The sequence below is a fragment of the Pipistrellus kuhlii genome, unplaced genomic scaffold (assembly GCF_014108245.1).
Source record: "Pipistrellus kuhlii isolate mPipKuh1 unplaced genomic scaffold, mPipKuh1.p scaffold_m20_p_33, whole genome shotgun sequence".
Lineage (NCBI taxonomy): Eukaryota > Metazoa > Chordata > Mammalia > Chiroptera > Vespertilionidae > Pipistrellus > Pipistrellus kuhlii.
In genome coordinates, this window is record NW_023425533.1 from 671906 (window position 1) to 686528 (window position 14623).

Here is a 14623-nt window from a genome sequence, read left to right on the forward strand (position 1 = left end):
GTTTGGGGCCCCCTGACCCAGCTGCAGCTTGTTTAAGATATTTTAGCCTGAGAAAGGACAGGCCATTCATATGCAAAAGCCTCTATACACAGCTTGGGTAGAGTTATAAATTGGATGAGGCAGAGTCTTAGGGAATCATCAAGGCTGAGCAAACAGAAATGACTAACAATCAGCTCTTGGACCTGGGAGTTCCCAGCATTGGAATAATGATCCTTGTGAGCACCTCCATCTTGGAAAAAGCCACCCCCAAGTTCCTGCCCTGATGCCAGACAATCCAGTGCCATCTCGTATGTGTCAGTGTTCCCCAGAGCCTCGCCATGGTGCTGGAGCTCAGAGGAAGTGGGACCTTGTAAGTTAAGTATGTGGTACTGGCCCTTTTAGAGGAACAGCTGGGTCTTCAGCAGCCTCTGTGTCACTAAGCCCCAATCTGCACTAGTTTTTACAGCCCATAGTTCTTAGTGCATGTAAGGACTTCTTTTCTCAGCTCTGGTACCCTGGCCTGTGGGTTTGGTGTGGGGCTGGGATCCCTTGCTCTTCTGTGCAGCTTCCACAGAAATAATCTCTCTCCTGATTAAAAAAATTGCACACATGGGTGCTATTCCAGCCCATTCCACATCTTCATACTGCCTACCAGTCTCAGTGTGCTTTCTTCTTTACTTCTCTAGTTGTAGGACTTCCATTCAGCCAAACTTTACAGAAATTCTGGATGATGGTTATTCTATATTTTAATTTACTTTTGATGTGGTTGTGGATGGTGGCAAATAAAGTTGTTTCCCAACACTGTTATCTTCCCTAGTTCTTCACCTTAACTTAAAAAAATTATGTACAATTGATATACAATATTATATTAGTTTCAGGTATATGATATAGTAATTTGATATTTATACACCTTACAATGTGATCACCATCTGTCATCGTGCAAAGTTATCACAATATTATTGACTATATTTCCCACTACCCACACTTTTTACATAAATAGCGGTATAGTATGTGTGTGTGTATATAAAGATATATATATATATATATATATATATATATATATATATATATATATATAATTCTGCACTTTGCTTTTATCACTTAATAAGGTATCTTTAATATATTTAATGTTTATATAGAGGGGCCTTCATTATTTCTTTCCATAGCTATATAGTATTTTATTTAATGTCTGCTCTATCTTTTTCCAAACTAAATCTAAATAAATGGAATTGCATTTTTTTCTAATCCCTTGCCTTTGTGTGTTTACAAATAGCTATTAGATAAATTCTTTAAAATAGAATAGCTGTATTAAATGGTAAATAAGCATTTTTTATGCCAGGACCAGTTTGGCTCAATGGATAGAGCGTCGGCTTGGGGACTGAAAGGTCCCGGGTTCGATTCCGGTCAAGGGCATGTACCTTGGTTGCGGGCATATCCCCAGTAGGGGGTGTGCAAGAGGCAGCTGATGGATGATTCTCTATCATCGATGTTTCTAGCTCTCTATCTCTCTCCCTTCCTCTCTGTACAAAATCAATAAAATATATTAAAAAAAATAAATAAGCATTTTTTAGAGGTCATATTTTATAAATTCATTATTTTAATAAGGCCAATCATGCTTTCTCTTCATGTAAATTGTGCTCCCAGAAGCAGTCTTTAAAGTGAAAAAAACAGGGAATGTGCTGGTTGAAACATGCATATAAGAGGACCCATGCAGTTCAAACCTGTATTGTTCAGGTCAGCCAGTTACAAAGTAAGAGCCATGGCATCCTTAAAATTCACTGTGAATGAGATTTAACTACTGGAGTAAATGTCCTATGTGTGCTCCAAGGCAGAAGTGAGGAGATGGATGGATTGAGAGGAAATGAAATAGAATCCAAGGAAGAGCTTTCTTCTCATTGTCCTCTATATCCACAACTATAATTCTGGGAAGCTGCTTATATATTGAGGATATTGTGATACTAGTGAAGAGTGAAACTGAGGAGCAGCAGCGAAGTGCAGCCCTTACCAGTTTGAGGAACAGTAGCCCTGAAAGCAGACTGCCCAATCAGAGGAGCAGAAGCCACATGAGCAGTGTGTCCCCACCAGCCAGAGGAGCCACCACTGCTGTGAGCAGCACCCACCAGAAGAGTTGCTGCCAACTGAGGAGCAGTCAGTGCTGCGATCACCAGAGGAGCAGACGCCAAATGACTTGACATCTAGATCCTTTGTTGAGAACAAAAATGGGGAGACAAAGAAGCTCCCAAAGGAAAGGAAAGGATAAATTGCCAGAAAAATCAGCTAAATGAAACAGAGACATGCCACATGTCAGAAAAAGAATCCAGAATGAGTGTTATATGCCAGAAACCAATAATTGTCTCACTAATAGAAAGAGGCTGGTCAACCTTGAAGCTCTGAAAGGTCAGAGCCAACCACACCCTATCTAATTGAGACAATAGTAACTGAGGCAACTTCACCATCTTGTAATCATGTAAATCCTTATTGTTATAATAATCCACTTATTACCTGCCTAAGGGCTATGGGTGTTTCCTAAAGGTGCTTAAGGGTAATGGCTGTATCCCATAGTAGCCTCAATAAAAGGGATAGCAAGGCCAGAGCCTAGAGAGTCTTCCCACTAGAGGTTGACTCCCACCTGGCCCCCCATTTGTCCCAAATTAACTCTTTTCTAGTCTCTCTTCATTTTAGTGTGTGGCCTCCTCCAGAAACCGGACCCTGAGTGGGCCCTAATCATGCGCCTTGTGTTAAGGGTTCCCACAGTTATACAGTTCAAAATCCAGCTGGATGAATAAATGACCAATTTATGTAAGAATCAAGAAGAAATAAAGAGTATTATAGCTTCAATAATAATAATAAAAAACACCATTGGGAAATTTCAACGGTAGATTAGGAGAAGTGGAGGACCAAATTATTATAGAAGAATGGGGAGCAAAGCATACCCAAACTGAACTACATTTGGATAAAAAGTTAAAAGACAGGAGGAGAGCCTAAGGGAGCTTTGGGACAACATGAAATGAAGCAACATACGAATAACAGGGGTGCCAGAATGACAGGCAGAGGAACAAGGGTTAGAAAACCTATTTGAATAAATAATATCAGAAAACTTCCCTGATGTGGAGAAGAAAAAAGTCACACAAGCACAGAGAGCTCCAAACAAGATGAACCCAAAAGGGCCCACACCAAGACACATCATACTTATGATGGAAAATGTTCAGGACAAAGAGAAACTCTTAAAGGTTGCAAGAGAGACAGAAAGTTATGTACAAGGGATCTCCCATTAGATTATCAAATGATTTCTAAGCAGAAACACATCAGGCCAGAAAGGAATGGAAGGGAATTTACAAAGCGATGCAAAGCAAGAAACTGAATCCAAGAATACTCTATATCCAGCAAGGTTATCATTAAAAATTGAAGGGGAAATAAGGAACTACACAGAAAAAAAAAAAAGGCTAAGGGAGTTTATCACTACAAATCTGGAAATGCAAGAAATGCTAAAGGGGCTGGTGTAAAAAGACAAAATAAAAAGAGAAGAAGGAACACAGGCCCCCAAAATAAAAATGGCTACAAACAAATACACAACAGTAATAACTTTAAATGTAAATGGACTAAATTCTCCAATAAAAAGACACCGAGTGGCTGAATGGATTAAAAACAAAACAAAACAAACAAACAAAAACATGACCTATATATATGCTGTCTATGAGAACCACCTCAGAACAAAGGACTCACACAGACTGAAAGTGAAGGGATGTTAAAATATCTTTCAAGCAAATGGAAATAAAAAAAAAGCTGGGGTAGCAATATTTATATCTGAGAAAATAGACCTCAAAGTGAAGGCCATAACCAGAGACAAGGAAGGCCACTTCATAATACTAAAGGGAACAATTAAAAAAGAAGATATACCTCTGGCAAACTTATATGCACCCAATGCAGTAGTACCCAAAAAACTCCTGGAAGATATCAAGAGAGAGATCGACAACAATACAATTATAGTAGGGGACTTTAATACCCCACTGACATCACTGGATAAATTCTCTTGACCAGTGGTTCTCAACCTTTCTAATGCCATGACCATTTAATACAGTTCCTCATGTTGTGGTGATCCCCAACATAAAATTATTTTCATTGCTACTCCATAACTGTAATTTTGCTACTATTAATGAATTGTAATGTAAATATCTGTGTTTCCTGATGGTCTTAGGTGACTCTGCTGCTGTAGAGGCTAAGACCATTGGAAAATACAGATATTTACATTATGATTATAATAGTAGCAAAATTACAATTATCAAGTAGAAACAAAAATAATTTTATGGTTGGGGGTAACCACAACATGAGGAACTGTATTAAAGATCATGGCATTAGAAAGGTTGAGAACGACTGCTCTAGACAAAAAACCAGCAAACAAGCAGCAATCCTAAATGACTCACTAGTTCAGATGGACTTAATTGACATCTTCAGAACATTTTACCCCAAAGCCACAGCATATACTTCTCAAGGGCACATGGAACATTTCATATATAGACCACATACTGGGTCACAGGCAAAGTCTCTCCAAATTCAAGAAGATTGAAATCATATCAAGCATCTTCTCAGACCACAATAGCATAATCCTATCTAATATAAAAAAGAAACATGCAAATTGCCCATACCTTTGCTACACCCACAGCCAATCAGAGTGAATATGCAAATTAACCATACAAAGATGGTGGTTAATTTGCATATGCAGGCTCTGAGTGGCTTGGGTCCTGGAAACATCCTTTGGACCCAGGCCACTCCTAGCTTGTAGGCCCCTGCTTAGGTCCTGAGAGGCAGGGGTCCCAGAATGCCTCCTGGCCACTGGGAGCCTATGCATGCAGGCACTAAATGGCCTATCAGGGTGGGATGTTCCCACCCCACGCCCAGCCACTTGCAAATGCTCCCACACCAAACAGTGGTTTGGGTCCACGCCCCCAGCCCAGCGCCCATTACTGAGGGGCTGGCTGCTGGCCTCTGGGGCAGGGACATTTGGCAATGGTGATGTTTTCACCCCACTCCCAGCCTCTTGCAAATGCTCCTGCACCAAGTGGTTGTTTGGGTCCATGCCCCCCAGCCCAGCGCCCACGATAGGGAACTGGCTGCTGGCCTTTGAGATGTACAGAGACACTGGAGGCCACCGCTGCATGTGGCCCAGGGTCACTGCATGCCCTCAGCCTGGAGCCCATGGTGGTGCTGGCTGCTGACCTCTGAGGAATTCGGTGAAGGGGATCTCCCCGCCCCGCCATCAGCGGCTTTCGTGAGCTCTGGCACCAAGTGGTGGTTTGTGTCCATGCCCCTAGCCCAGCACTCTGGACAGGAGGATGGCTGCTGGCCCCTGGGGTATGTGGAGACCCCGGCGGCCACCACTAGGTGGCAGGGACACGCTCCTAGCTCAGTGGGCACAACACAGGGGCTGAATGACCTGCAGAGGATACATCTTAAAAAAAAAAAAAAAAAATATATATATATATATATATATATATATATATATATATATACTATATTGATTTTTTTTTTTTTTTACAGAGCAGAGGGGAGAGGGATGATAGACAGTCAGAAATACCAATGAGAGAGAAACACTGATTAACTGCCTCCTGCATACTCCCCGCTGGGGATTTGCTTCCAATCAAGGTAGATGCCCTTAACAGGAATTAAACCTAGGACCCTTCAGTCTGCAGGCCCATGATCTATCCACTGAACCAAACCAATTTGAGAGTAAATACCTTTTCTGACAGCTCATTTTCTAAGCTCCCTGTAGGCCGCCACTTTCAGTGTTTTTGGTAATTTGGGTTATAAGAATCCAAGAAGGTGATCTAGGGTTTTTCCACCATACTCCTAGAGGAAAAAAAATGAAGGTCTGCTACTGGAGGGGCTAAGAAATGTCATATCCTGCCCTAGCTGGTTTGGCTCAGTGGATAGAGCCTCAGCCTGCTGACCACAGGGTCTGGGTTTGATTCTGATCAAGGGCATGTACCTAGGTTACAGGCTCCTCCCTGGACAGATCGCAGGACAGGGTTCATGCAGGAGGCAAACAATCAGTGTCCCTCTCACACTGATGTTTCCCTCTGTCTCTACCTCTCTCTTCCACACTCTCTAAAAATCAATGGAAACATATCCTCAGATGAGGATAAAAAAAAAAAAAAGAAATGTCATATCCTATGAAAAATACTTCTTGAAAATGCCTAAAGAAAGTTGTCATTTTTTTTTTTTTCACAGGGAAGGAACTAGAGTCCATGTTGATGAAAACACCTTGATGGCTGCGGTGGCTGGTAGTGGCTGCAGCAGTCGGGTAATGGGGCTGGTGCCTTCCCTTGATCAGCCCAGTCGCCTGACATCCCTTGAGATTGGAGAGGCTGCAAGCTGGACTGAGGAACTACCCTCCCACTCCCCACCCTCGTGCATGAATTTCGTGCACTGGGCCTCTAGTATTAGAAATAAACTACAATAAGAACAATAAAAAATTCAAACACTTGGAAGATGAATAGTATGCTATTAAACAATGATTTGGTTACCGAAGAGATCAAAGAAAAAAATTAAAGACATCCTGGAAATGAATGACAATGAAAACACAGCAATCCAAAATCTATGGGACAAAGTGAAATCAGTCCTAAGAGTGAAGTTTATAGCTCTTCAGGCTTAACTAAGAAAAAAAAAAGGTAACAAATAATCTAACTCTACAACATAAACAATTGAAAGAGAGCAACAAGAAAAGCCCAGATTGAGCAGAAGGAAACAGATAATAAAAATCAGAGCAGAAATAAATGACATAGAGAACAAACCAACCAACCAACAAACAACCCCCCCCCAAAAAAAAAACCCACAAAAAAACAAAAACAAACAAACAAACAAAAACCAATAAAACCAAGAGGTGGTTCTTTGCAAGGATAAACAAGATTGATGAACCTCTAGCCAGGTGCACCAAGGAAAAAAGAGAGAGGAGCCAAATAAAAAAAATCAGAAATGAAAGATGCAAAATAACAACAGACACCACAGAAATACAAAGGATTGTTAAAAAAAAATACTATGGACAACTCTACTCCAACAAGCTAGACAACCTAGAAGAAATGGACATAGTCCTTGAAAAATACAACCTTCCAAAACTTAATGAGGAAGAATCTAGAAATCTTAATAGTCTGATATCTATGGAAGTAATTGAAGCAGTCATCGAAAAGCTTCCAGCAAACAAAAGCCTGGGGCCAGATGGCTTCACAGGGGAATTTTTCCAAACATTCAAAGAAGAACTAAAATCTATTCTCCTCAGCCATTGCAAAAAATTCAAGAGAAAGGAACACTTCCAAGCTCATTCTATGAAGCCAGCATATACCGTAATACCAAAATCTGATAAAGACAACACAATGAAAGAGAATTACAAGCCAATATCCCTCATGAACATAGATACCAAAATTCTCAACAAAGTTCTAGCGATTTGGATCCAGCCTTACATCAGAAAGAACATACACCATGTCCAAGTAACATTTATCCCAGGGATGCAAGGATGTTACAATATCTGCAAATCAATAAATATGATACATCACATAAACAAATTGAGAAATAAAAATCATATAGTCATATCAATTGATGCAGAAAAAGCATTTGACAAAACCCAACACCCCTTCTTGATAAAAACCTTCTGCAAAATGGGAATAGAGTGATCATACCTCAACAAAATAAAATCTTTATATTACAAACCTACAGACAACATTATACTCAATGGGCAAAAACGAAAACCATTTCACCTAAGTGCAGGAATGACACAGGACTGCCCACTTTCACCACTCTTGTTCAACATAGTTTTGGAAGTGCTAACCATAGCATATAGACAAGAAGAAGAAATAAAAGGTATCCAAATTGGAAAGGAAGACATAAAACTCTCATTATTAGCAGATGACATGATCCTGTAGATCACATGTGTCAAATACAAGGCCCGCTGGCCAAATCCGTCCCGCCAGGCCTTGCAATGTGGCCCGCACCGCGCTGTCATCACTGCACTCCGCTGCGTTTCCATCACAATGACAGTTTATGACTGTTCAGTAAACCATTCAGCCCGCGATTTAGGCTGGATTTTAGATTTTGGCCCCTTCTCTGATTGAGTTCCACACCCCTACAAGATAGAAAACCCTAAGACTCTATAAAAAATTATTAAACTTAAATGAATTTGGCAATGTAGCAGGATACAAAATTAATGCCTAGATTTCTATGGCCTTTTTACACACCAATAGTGAACTTACAGAAAGAAGAAATTTAAAAAACCATCCCATTTACCATTAAACCAAAAAAATTAAGATACCTAAGAATAAACTTAACTAAGGAGGTAAAAGACCTGTACTTGGAAAATTATAGGACACTGGAAAAAATATAGAGGAACATATGAACAGATGGGAGAACATATCGTGTTCATGGGTTGGTAGAATCAACATCATTTAAATGTCCATACTATTCAAAGAAATCTATAGATTAAATGCACTCCCCATTAAAATACTAATGGCATATTTCACAGACCTAGAATGACCTCTCCAAAAACTCATCTGGAATTAAAAAAGAACCTGAATAGCTGCAGCAATCCTGAGAGAGAATAAAATAGGTGGAATCTCAATGCCAGATATATATAGCTGTTTTACAAAGCCACTGTTCTCAAAAATGCCTGGTATTGGCACAAGAACAGACATATAGAACAGAGAACCCTGAAATTGACTCAAACCACTATGCTCAATTAATAGTTGACAAAGGAAGCAATAACATACAATGGAGTCAAGACAGTCTCTTCAATAAATGGTGGTGGGAAAATTGGACAGATACATGCAAAAAAAAAAATGAAACTAGACCATCAACTTACACCATAAACAAAAAGAAACTCAAAATGGATAAAAGACTTCAACATAAGATGGAAACCATAAACATATTAGAGGAATACATAGGCAGCAAAATACCAGACATTTGTAGTAGCAATATCTTTACTGACACAACTCCTAAGGTAATGGAAACTAAGGAGAAAATAATCAAATGGGACTACATCAAAATAAAAAGTTTTTGTACAGCAAAAGAAACCACCAACAAAACAACAAGAAAGCCTACTGCATAGGAGAACATATTTGCCAATGTTATTTCTGATAAGGGTTTTAATCTCCAAAATTTATAGGGGACTCATGTATCTTAACAAGATGAAGATAAACAATACAATCAAAAATGAACAAAGGAACTAAATGGACACTTTTTGAAAGGGGACATACAGAAGAGCAGGAGACACACGAAAACATGCTCAAAGACACTAATCATCCAAGAGATGCAAATAAAAACAATGACGTACCATCTTACACCTGTCAGAATGGCTATCATCAATACAAATGACAAGTGTTGGACAGGATGCAAGGAAGAAGGAACCCTCTTGAACTGCTGGTTCGAATGCAGACTGCTGCAGCCACTGTGGAAAACAGTATAGTGTTTCCTCAAAAAACTAGAAATGGAACTGCCATGTGACCCAGTGATCCCACTTCTATATATTTATCCCAAGAAATTAGAAACACCAATTATAAAGGATATATGCACCACTATGTTCATAGAAGCACAATTTATAATAGCTAAGATTTGGAAACAGCCTAAATGCCCATCAGCAGATGAGTGGATTAAAAAAACAAAACTGTGGTACATCTACAGCTACACAATGGAATACTATGCTGATGTAAAAAAGAAGGAATTCTTACCATTTGCAACTACATGGATGGAACTGAAGCACGTTAATCAAAGTGAAATATGCCAGTCAGAGAAAAAATAAATATCACATTATGTCACTCATTTATGGAATATAATGAACATCACAAACTGATGAACAGAAATAGATACAAAGACAAAGAAGCATCAAATATAATGTTACACTTCAGAGGGAAGGCGGGGGGGGGTTAAGAGATCAACCAAAGGACTTGCATGCATGCATATAATCATATCCAATGGACACAGGCACTGGGGTGGGGTGAGGGAATGTGCTGGGGCAGAGTATGTAGGCCGGGGGGAGGTCAATGGGGGAAAAGGGAGACGTATGTACTACTATTTGTCATAATCTATATTATAAGAACCCAGTAGCCTTAACACCATAACAACCAAAGACCAGTCACCAGGAGGCTACGTGTGTGGAGAGACGCCTGCAGGTGGGCAATGCTGCGTGCATGGCGAGGTGCACATGCATGGGCAGGGACTTGACTCTAGGTTCCGCAGTGCTGCAGTACTTGGGGGAGTCCCATTGGGTCTGGGGCCCCATGTCTCTCGCGATTTCCTGTGGGTCTGGGTCTCATGTGATTTTGTGTGCTGGGTCACTAGTTTAAACAATAAAAAGATACTTAGGTCAGTGTTTCATATATAGTACACACGCAATACCTGTTGGCTGTCAGCAACCACAGACAGCAATAGCACCATCTCCATCGTCATCCAAATCATTGATTAAAAAGGTATTTGATCATTGTTGTTCTTATATCATCTCATTAAACAACTCACTTGATTGCATTAACCAGCCCTTTTAAATTTCTTAAGCCAATTTTCAGATAAAATGTGCTGGAGGAATTTAGGTGCCCTCCAGGATTGTGTTGTCGAAATGATTGCCCTTTTCAGGATCAGGGAATAGGTCATCCTATAGTTGACTTTGGTATCCCTCAAGAAAACGAACTCAGAGATAATTTGGGTGGCATTTAGAAACTCTTCTTTCCACAGCATCATTGCTATCAGACAGATGGAATGATGTGTTTTGAGGCTGTGCTTGTGTTATCCTTAGGCTGTGTCAATTTGTAAAGGATGTTTCTTTCACAGATCTTGTTATCACTTATAAAATTGCTGTCAGTTTCTTCCCTTTGCTTTCAATTACATACTATCTCCCATTTGTGTTGATGACACCTCTCTTTATACAAAGCATTAGATAAAACATGAAATGTATTAATGTATCAGCATATTCTCAATACTTTAAGGAAGCCTAATAAATCCAAGTAAACCTACCCTTCTCTTGAAATGTATGCTTAATACAATAATAAATATGAAGTTGTTTCTCTGTTCTATTATCTTTCTAGGAACAGTTGCCTCAAAACATCCTTAAAAATAAGTAGAAAACAGTATATCCACTGATGCTGAAGCTGTATCACCCATATATATTATACTTCTTTTCCAGAAAAGCAGAGGCAGAAATGGAAGGAAAGGAAGAACTCAAAGGCCAGGTTATAATTGAAGGTAATGGCATCTGCTGTCATGGAAAGTATGTGAAGCTTCATATTTTAATGCCAGATTGTAGTTTCTGACACAGATTTTTGCTCTGTGAGTTTGGAATACTATTTAAATTTTTTGGAACTTGATTTCCTTAATTAAAATGTGAGAAATAATCTTTACATTTTGGACTTGGAAGGATAAGTGATATAATGATATTTGAGAAGTATAAAAATAGATGCTCTATGAGAAGCTTTTTTCTACTTTTCCTGTCAACCCATGTCAGTGACTTAGTTTCATATATTTCTTGACTTCTATACCTAATTAACAGGTTTCCTAACAAACTTATTTCCTATCAGCTAGGAAGATGGCCAGTACAGCACCTTGACTTTCTCACCAACTATACAATTCCTCTCTACTCAGCCAACCACAGCCACACCTTGGATGTTATTGAACTTTGAATTATTTTATCTTTGTGACCTTGAATTAAGAGCTACCTCTCACTGAATCTGTTATTTCCCCCTATTCATCACTGTATATACTCAGTCTTTCCTAAATCACAATGTCCTTCCTGCTTGTTCTTACCTTTCTGTCCACCAGAGACCCCATGGCCATTAATGCCATTGCTGGTTGCTCCAACATCCTTGAACTCTACTCCCTTTGACTGCCACATGCTCACCAGTTTGTCCCCACCTTGGGTCATTTCTGTTGTTTGCTTTCTCAGAATCAGGATTCTAATAACTGTGGAATAAAGGCACAGACATTTGTTGTCTAGGTGGTTTACTGAATAATGGTATTGATTCTGACAATTTTATACCTTATCTACTCTGTACCATTACTGTTCCAGCAATTAGTCTAGTCACCTTTGTTGACATCCTATATAATAAAATGCTAATATGCAAATCGACTGAACAGTAGACCAATTGGTCACTATGATGTGCACTGACCACCTGGGAGCAAACTGCCTGCTTAGGCCTGCTCCTGGACTGCAAGAGGGCACAGGCCAGGCTGAGAGATGCCCAACCCCATCCCAATGCATGAATCTTGTGCACCAGGCCTCTAGTATTCATTATAATGGATGTTCCAGATATTTTCTGTATACAAGCACTTTTTATTTATTTATTTATTTATATTGTTAAAGTATTACATATAGTAGTGCATATATCTCATTTTCCCCTCCATTAACCTTCCCCCCGCCCCCTCTACCCCTGTCACATGCCCTCATCCCACCAACCAGTGTCTTGTGTCCATTGGTTTTGCTTATATGCATGCATACAATTTCTTCAGTTGATCTCTTTCTCCTTCTCCCCAACACTCCCTATCCTCCCCGCTTTAATTTAACAGTCTGTTTGATGCTTTACTGCCTCTGTATCTATCTTTTGTTCATCAGGTTATAATGTTCTTTATTTTCCATAAATGAGTGAGATTATGTATTTTTCTTTCATTGCCTGGCTTATTTCACTTAACATAATGCTCTCCAGATCCATTCATGCTGCTGCAAATCATAAGAATTCCTTCTTTTTTATAGCAATGTAGTATTCCATTGTGCAGATGTACCAGTTTTCTAATCTACTCATGTACTGATGGGCATTTAGGCTGTTTCCAAATCTTAGATATAGTGAACTGTGCTTCTGTGAACATAGTGGTGCATATATCCTTTCTAATTGGTGTTTCTAGTTCTTTGGGATATATTTCTAGAAGTGGGATGACTGAATCAAATGGGAGTTCCATTTTTAGTTTTTTGAGGAAACTCCATACTGTACTCCACAGTGGCTGCACCAATCTGCATTCCCACAAGCAGTTCACGAGGGTGCCTTTTTCTCCATATCCTCACCAGCATTTTCATTTGTTGATTTATTGATGATAGCCATTCTGACAGATGTGAGATGGTACCTCATTGTCATTTTGATTTGCATCTCATGAATGATTAGTGACTTTGAACATGTTTTCATATGTCTCTTGGCCTTCCTTCTGTCTTCTTTCAAAAAGTTTCTATTTATATCCATTGTCCATTTTTTATTGGACAATTTGTCTTCCTTTTATTAAGTTGTATGAGTTCCCTGTAAATGTTGGACATTAAAACTTTATCAGTGATAACATCTGAGAAACCAAGATGGCGGCATTGGGTAGACACCCGAATGCAGCCTACCACAACAAATTTGAATTTAGAACTGAAAAACAGGGGAGGCATTGCCCTGAAGTGCCAGACGGCTGGCTGAGAGGAGGCTCTGCCATCTGGGAAGGAGAGAGAAGGCACGCTGAACCTCAGGAACTGTGAAGGTACGGAGAACTGTGTGCCTGAAAAGGCGCTGGCTTAATCCCGGTGAGGAGAGGAAGGGCCGGAACCAGATTGCTGCTGGCTTACTCCCTGCATGTAGAGAGGGCGGGCCAGGCTGAGTTCGCTACTGGCTTACTCCTGGCGCGGAGAGGGCGAACAGCTAATGCGGCTGGCTTTCTTGTCCAAGAGGAAAACAGAATCACCCTATTGCTCTGATAAATGGCCCCAGACAGGGAGAGGCCAGACTGTCAGGCAGTGGGCAGAGATCTCTTGGAGGTGTGTGAAGCCAGAGGCCATTACTGCGGGACTTGGGGAGGAGCCGAAGGGAAAACAAAGTTTGTCTGCACCAACCCGAGACTCCGCCCTACCTGTGGCTGAGCACAGAAGCTCTCCCAGAGGCTGGCTTTCTCTAAGGAGGGACTTGCAGGAATCCAAAGCTTGTCTGCGCCTTTACCAAAGAGGTGTGCGCGCCTGCAACCAATCTTCCAAAACTCTCCAGGAACAGGACTTTTCTAAGGCAAGACTGACAGGGAACCAAAGATTGTCTGCACCACCCCAAGACCCCGCCCTATTCGAGCAGTGTACGGAAACCCTCCTAGCTGAGTCACTGCTGATCCTCACAGCCAATTGGCTTGGAGATCAACGCTTCCCAGTGATACCAACAATAAGCAAGGCTTAACAACAAGACTGCACACACAGCCCACAAAGGGCTACACCAAGACTGTCCACTGCAGGTAACTGGGAAGGCTGTGCTACTGGGCTCTACCAGAACACCTAGAACACAAAGGAATTCCATCAAATCAGGGAAACAACTAAAATGCAGACAAGAAGAAGGACACAAAGGAAGGAGATGGAGGAAAAGAAAAGATTGGACATTGAGTTCAAAACCAGTTATAAGGTTATTCAACAATATCCTAAAAAAGGCCGATAAAATAAATGAGACCTATGAGGATATGAAAAGGGAGCAACTAGAAATAATAAGGGATCAACAAGAAATGAAGAAAACATTGTCTGAAATAAAAAATATTATACAAAGTCCTAAAAACAGACTGGAAGATCGCAAGAATCAAGACAAAGATTTAGAACACAAAGAGCCAGAGGACACTCCTCTGCAGAAGGGAGAAGATAAAAGAATCCAGAAAGTTGAAGATAGTGTAAGAAACCTCTGGGACAATTTCAAGC

General features: G+C 40.3%; 1 long non-coding RNA gene across 1 annotated transcript; it reads left to right on the forward strand.

Annotated features, from left to right (window-relative positions):
* The first annotated feature begins 2040 nt into the window (after positions 1–2040).
* Positions 2041–13320, forward strand: LOC118731885. Its single transcript, XR_004991993.2, has 3 exons — positions 2041–2127; positions 10723–10725; positions 13308–13320. It is a non-coding gene; the product is annotated as an uncharacterized LOC118731885 (long non-coding RNA).
* Positions 13321–14623: the final 1303 nt, after the last annotated feature.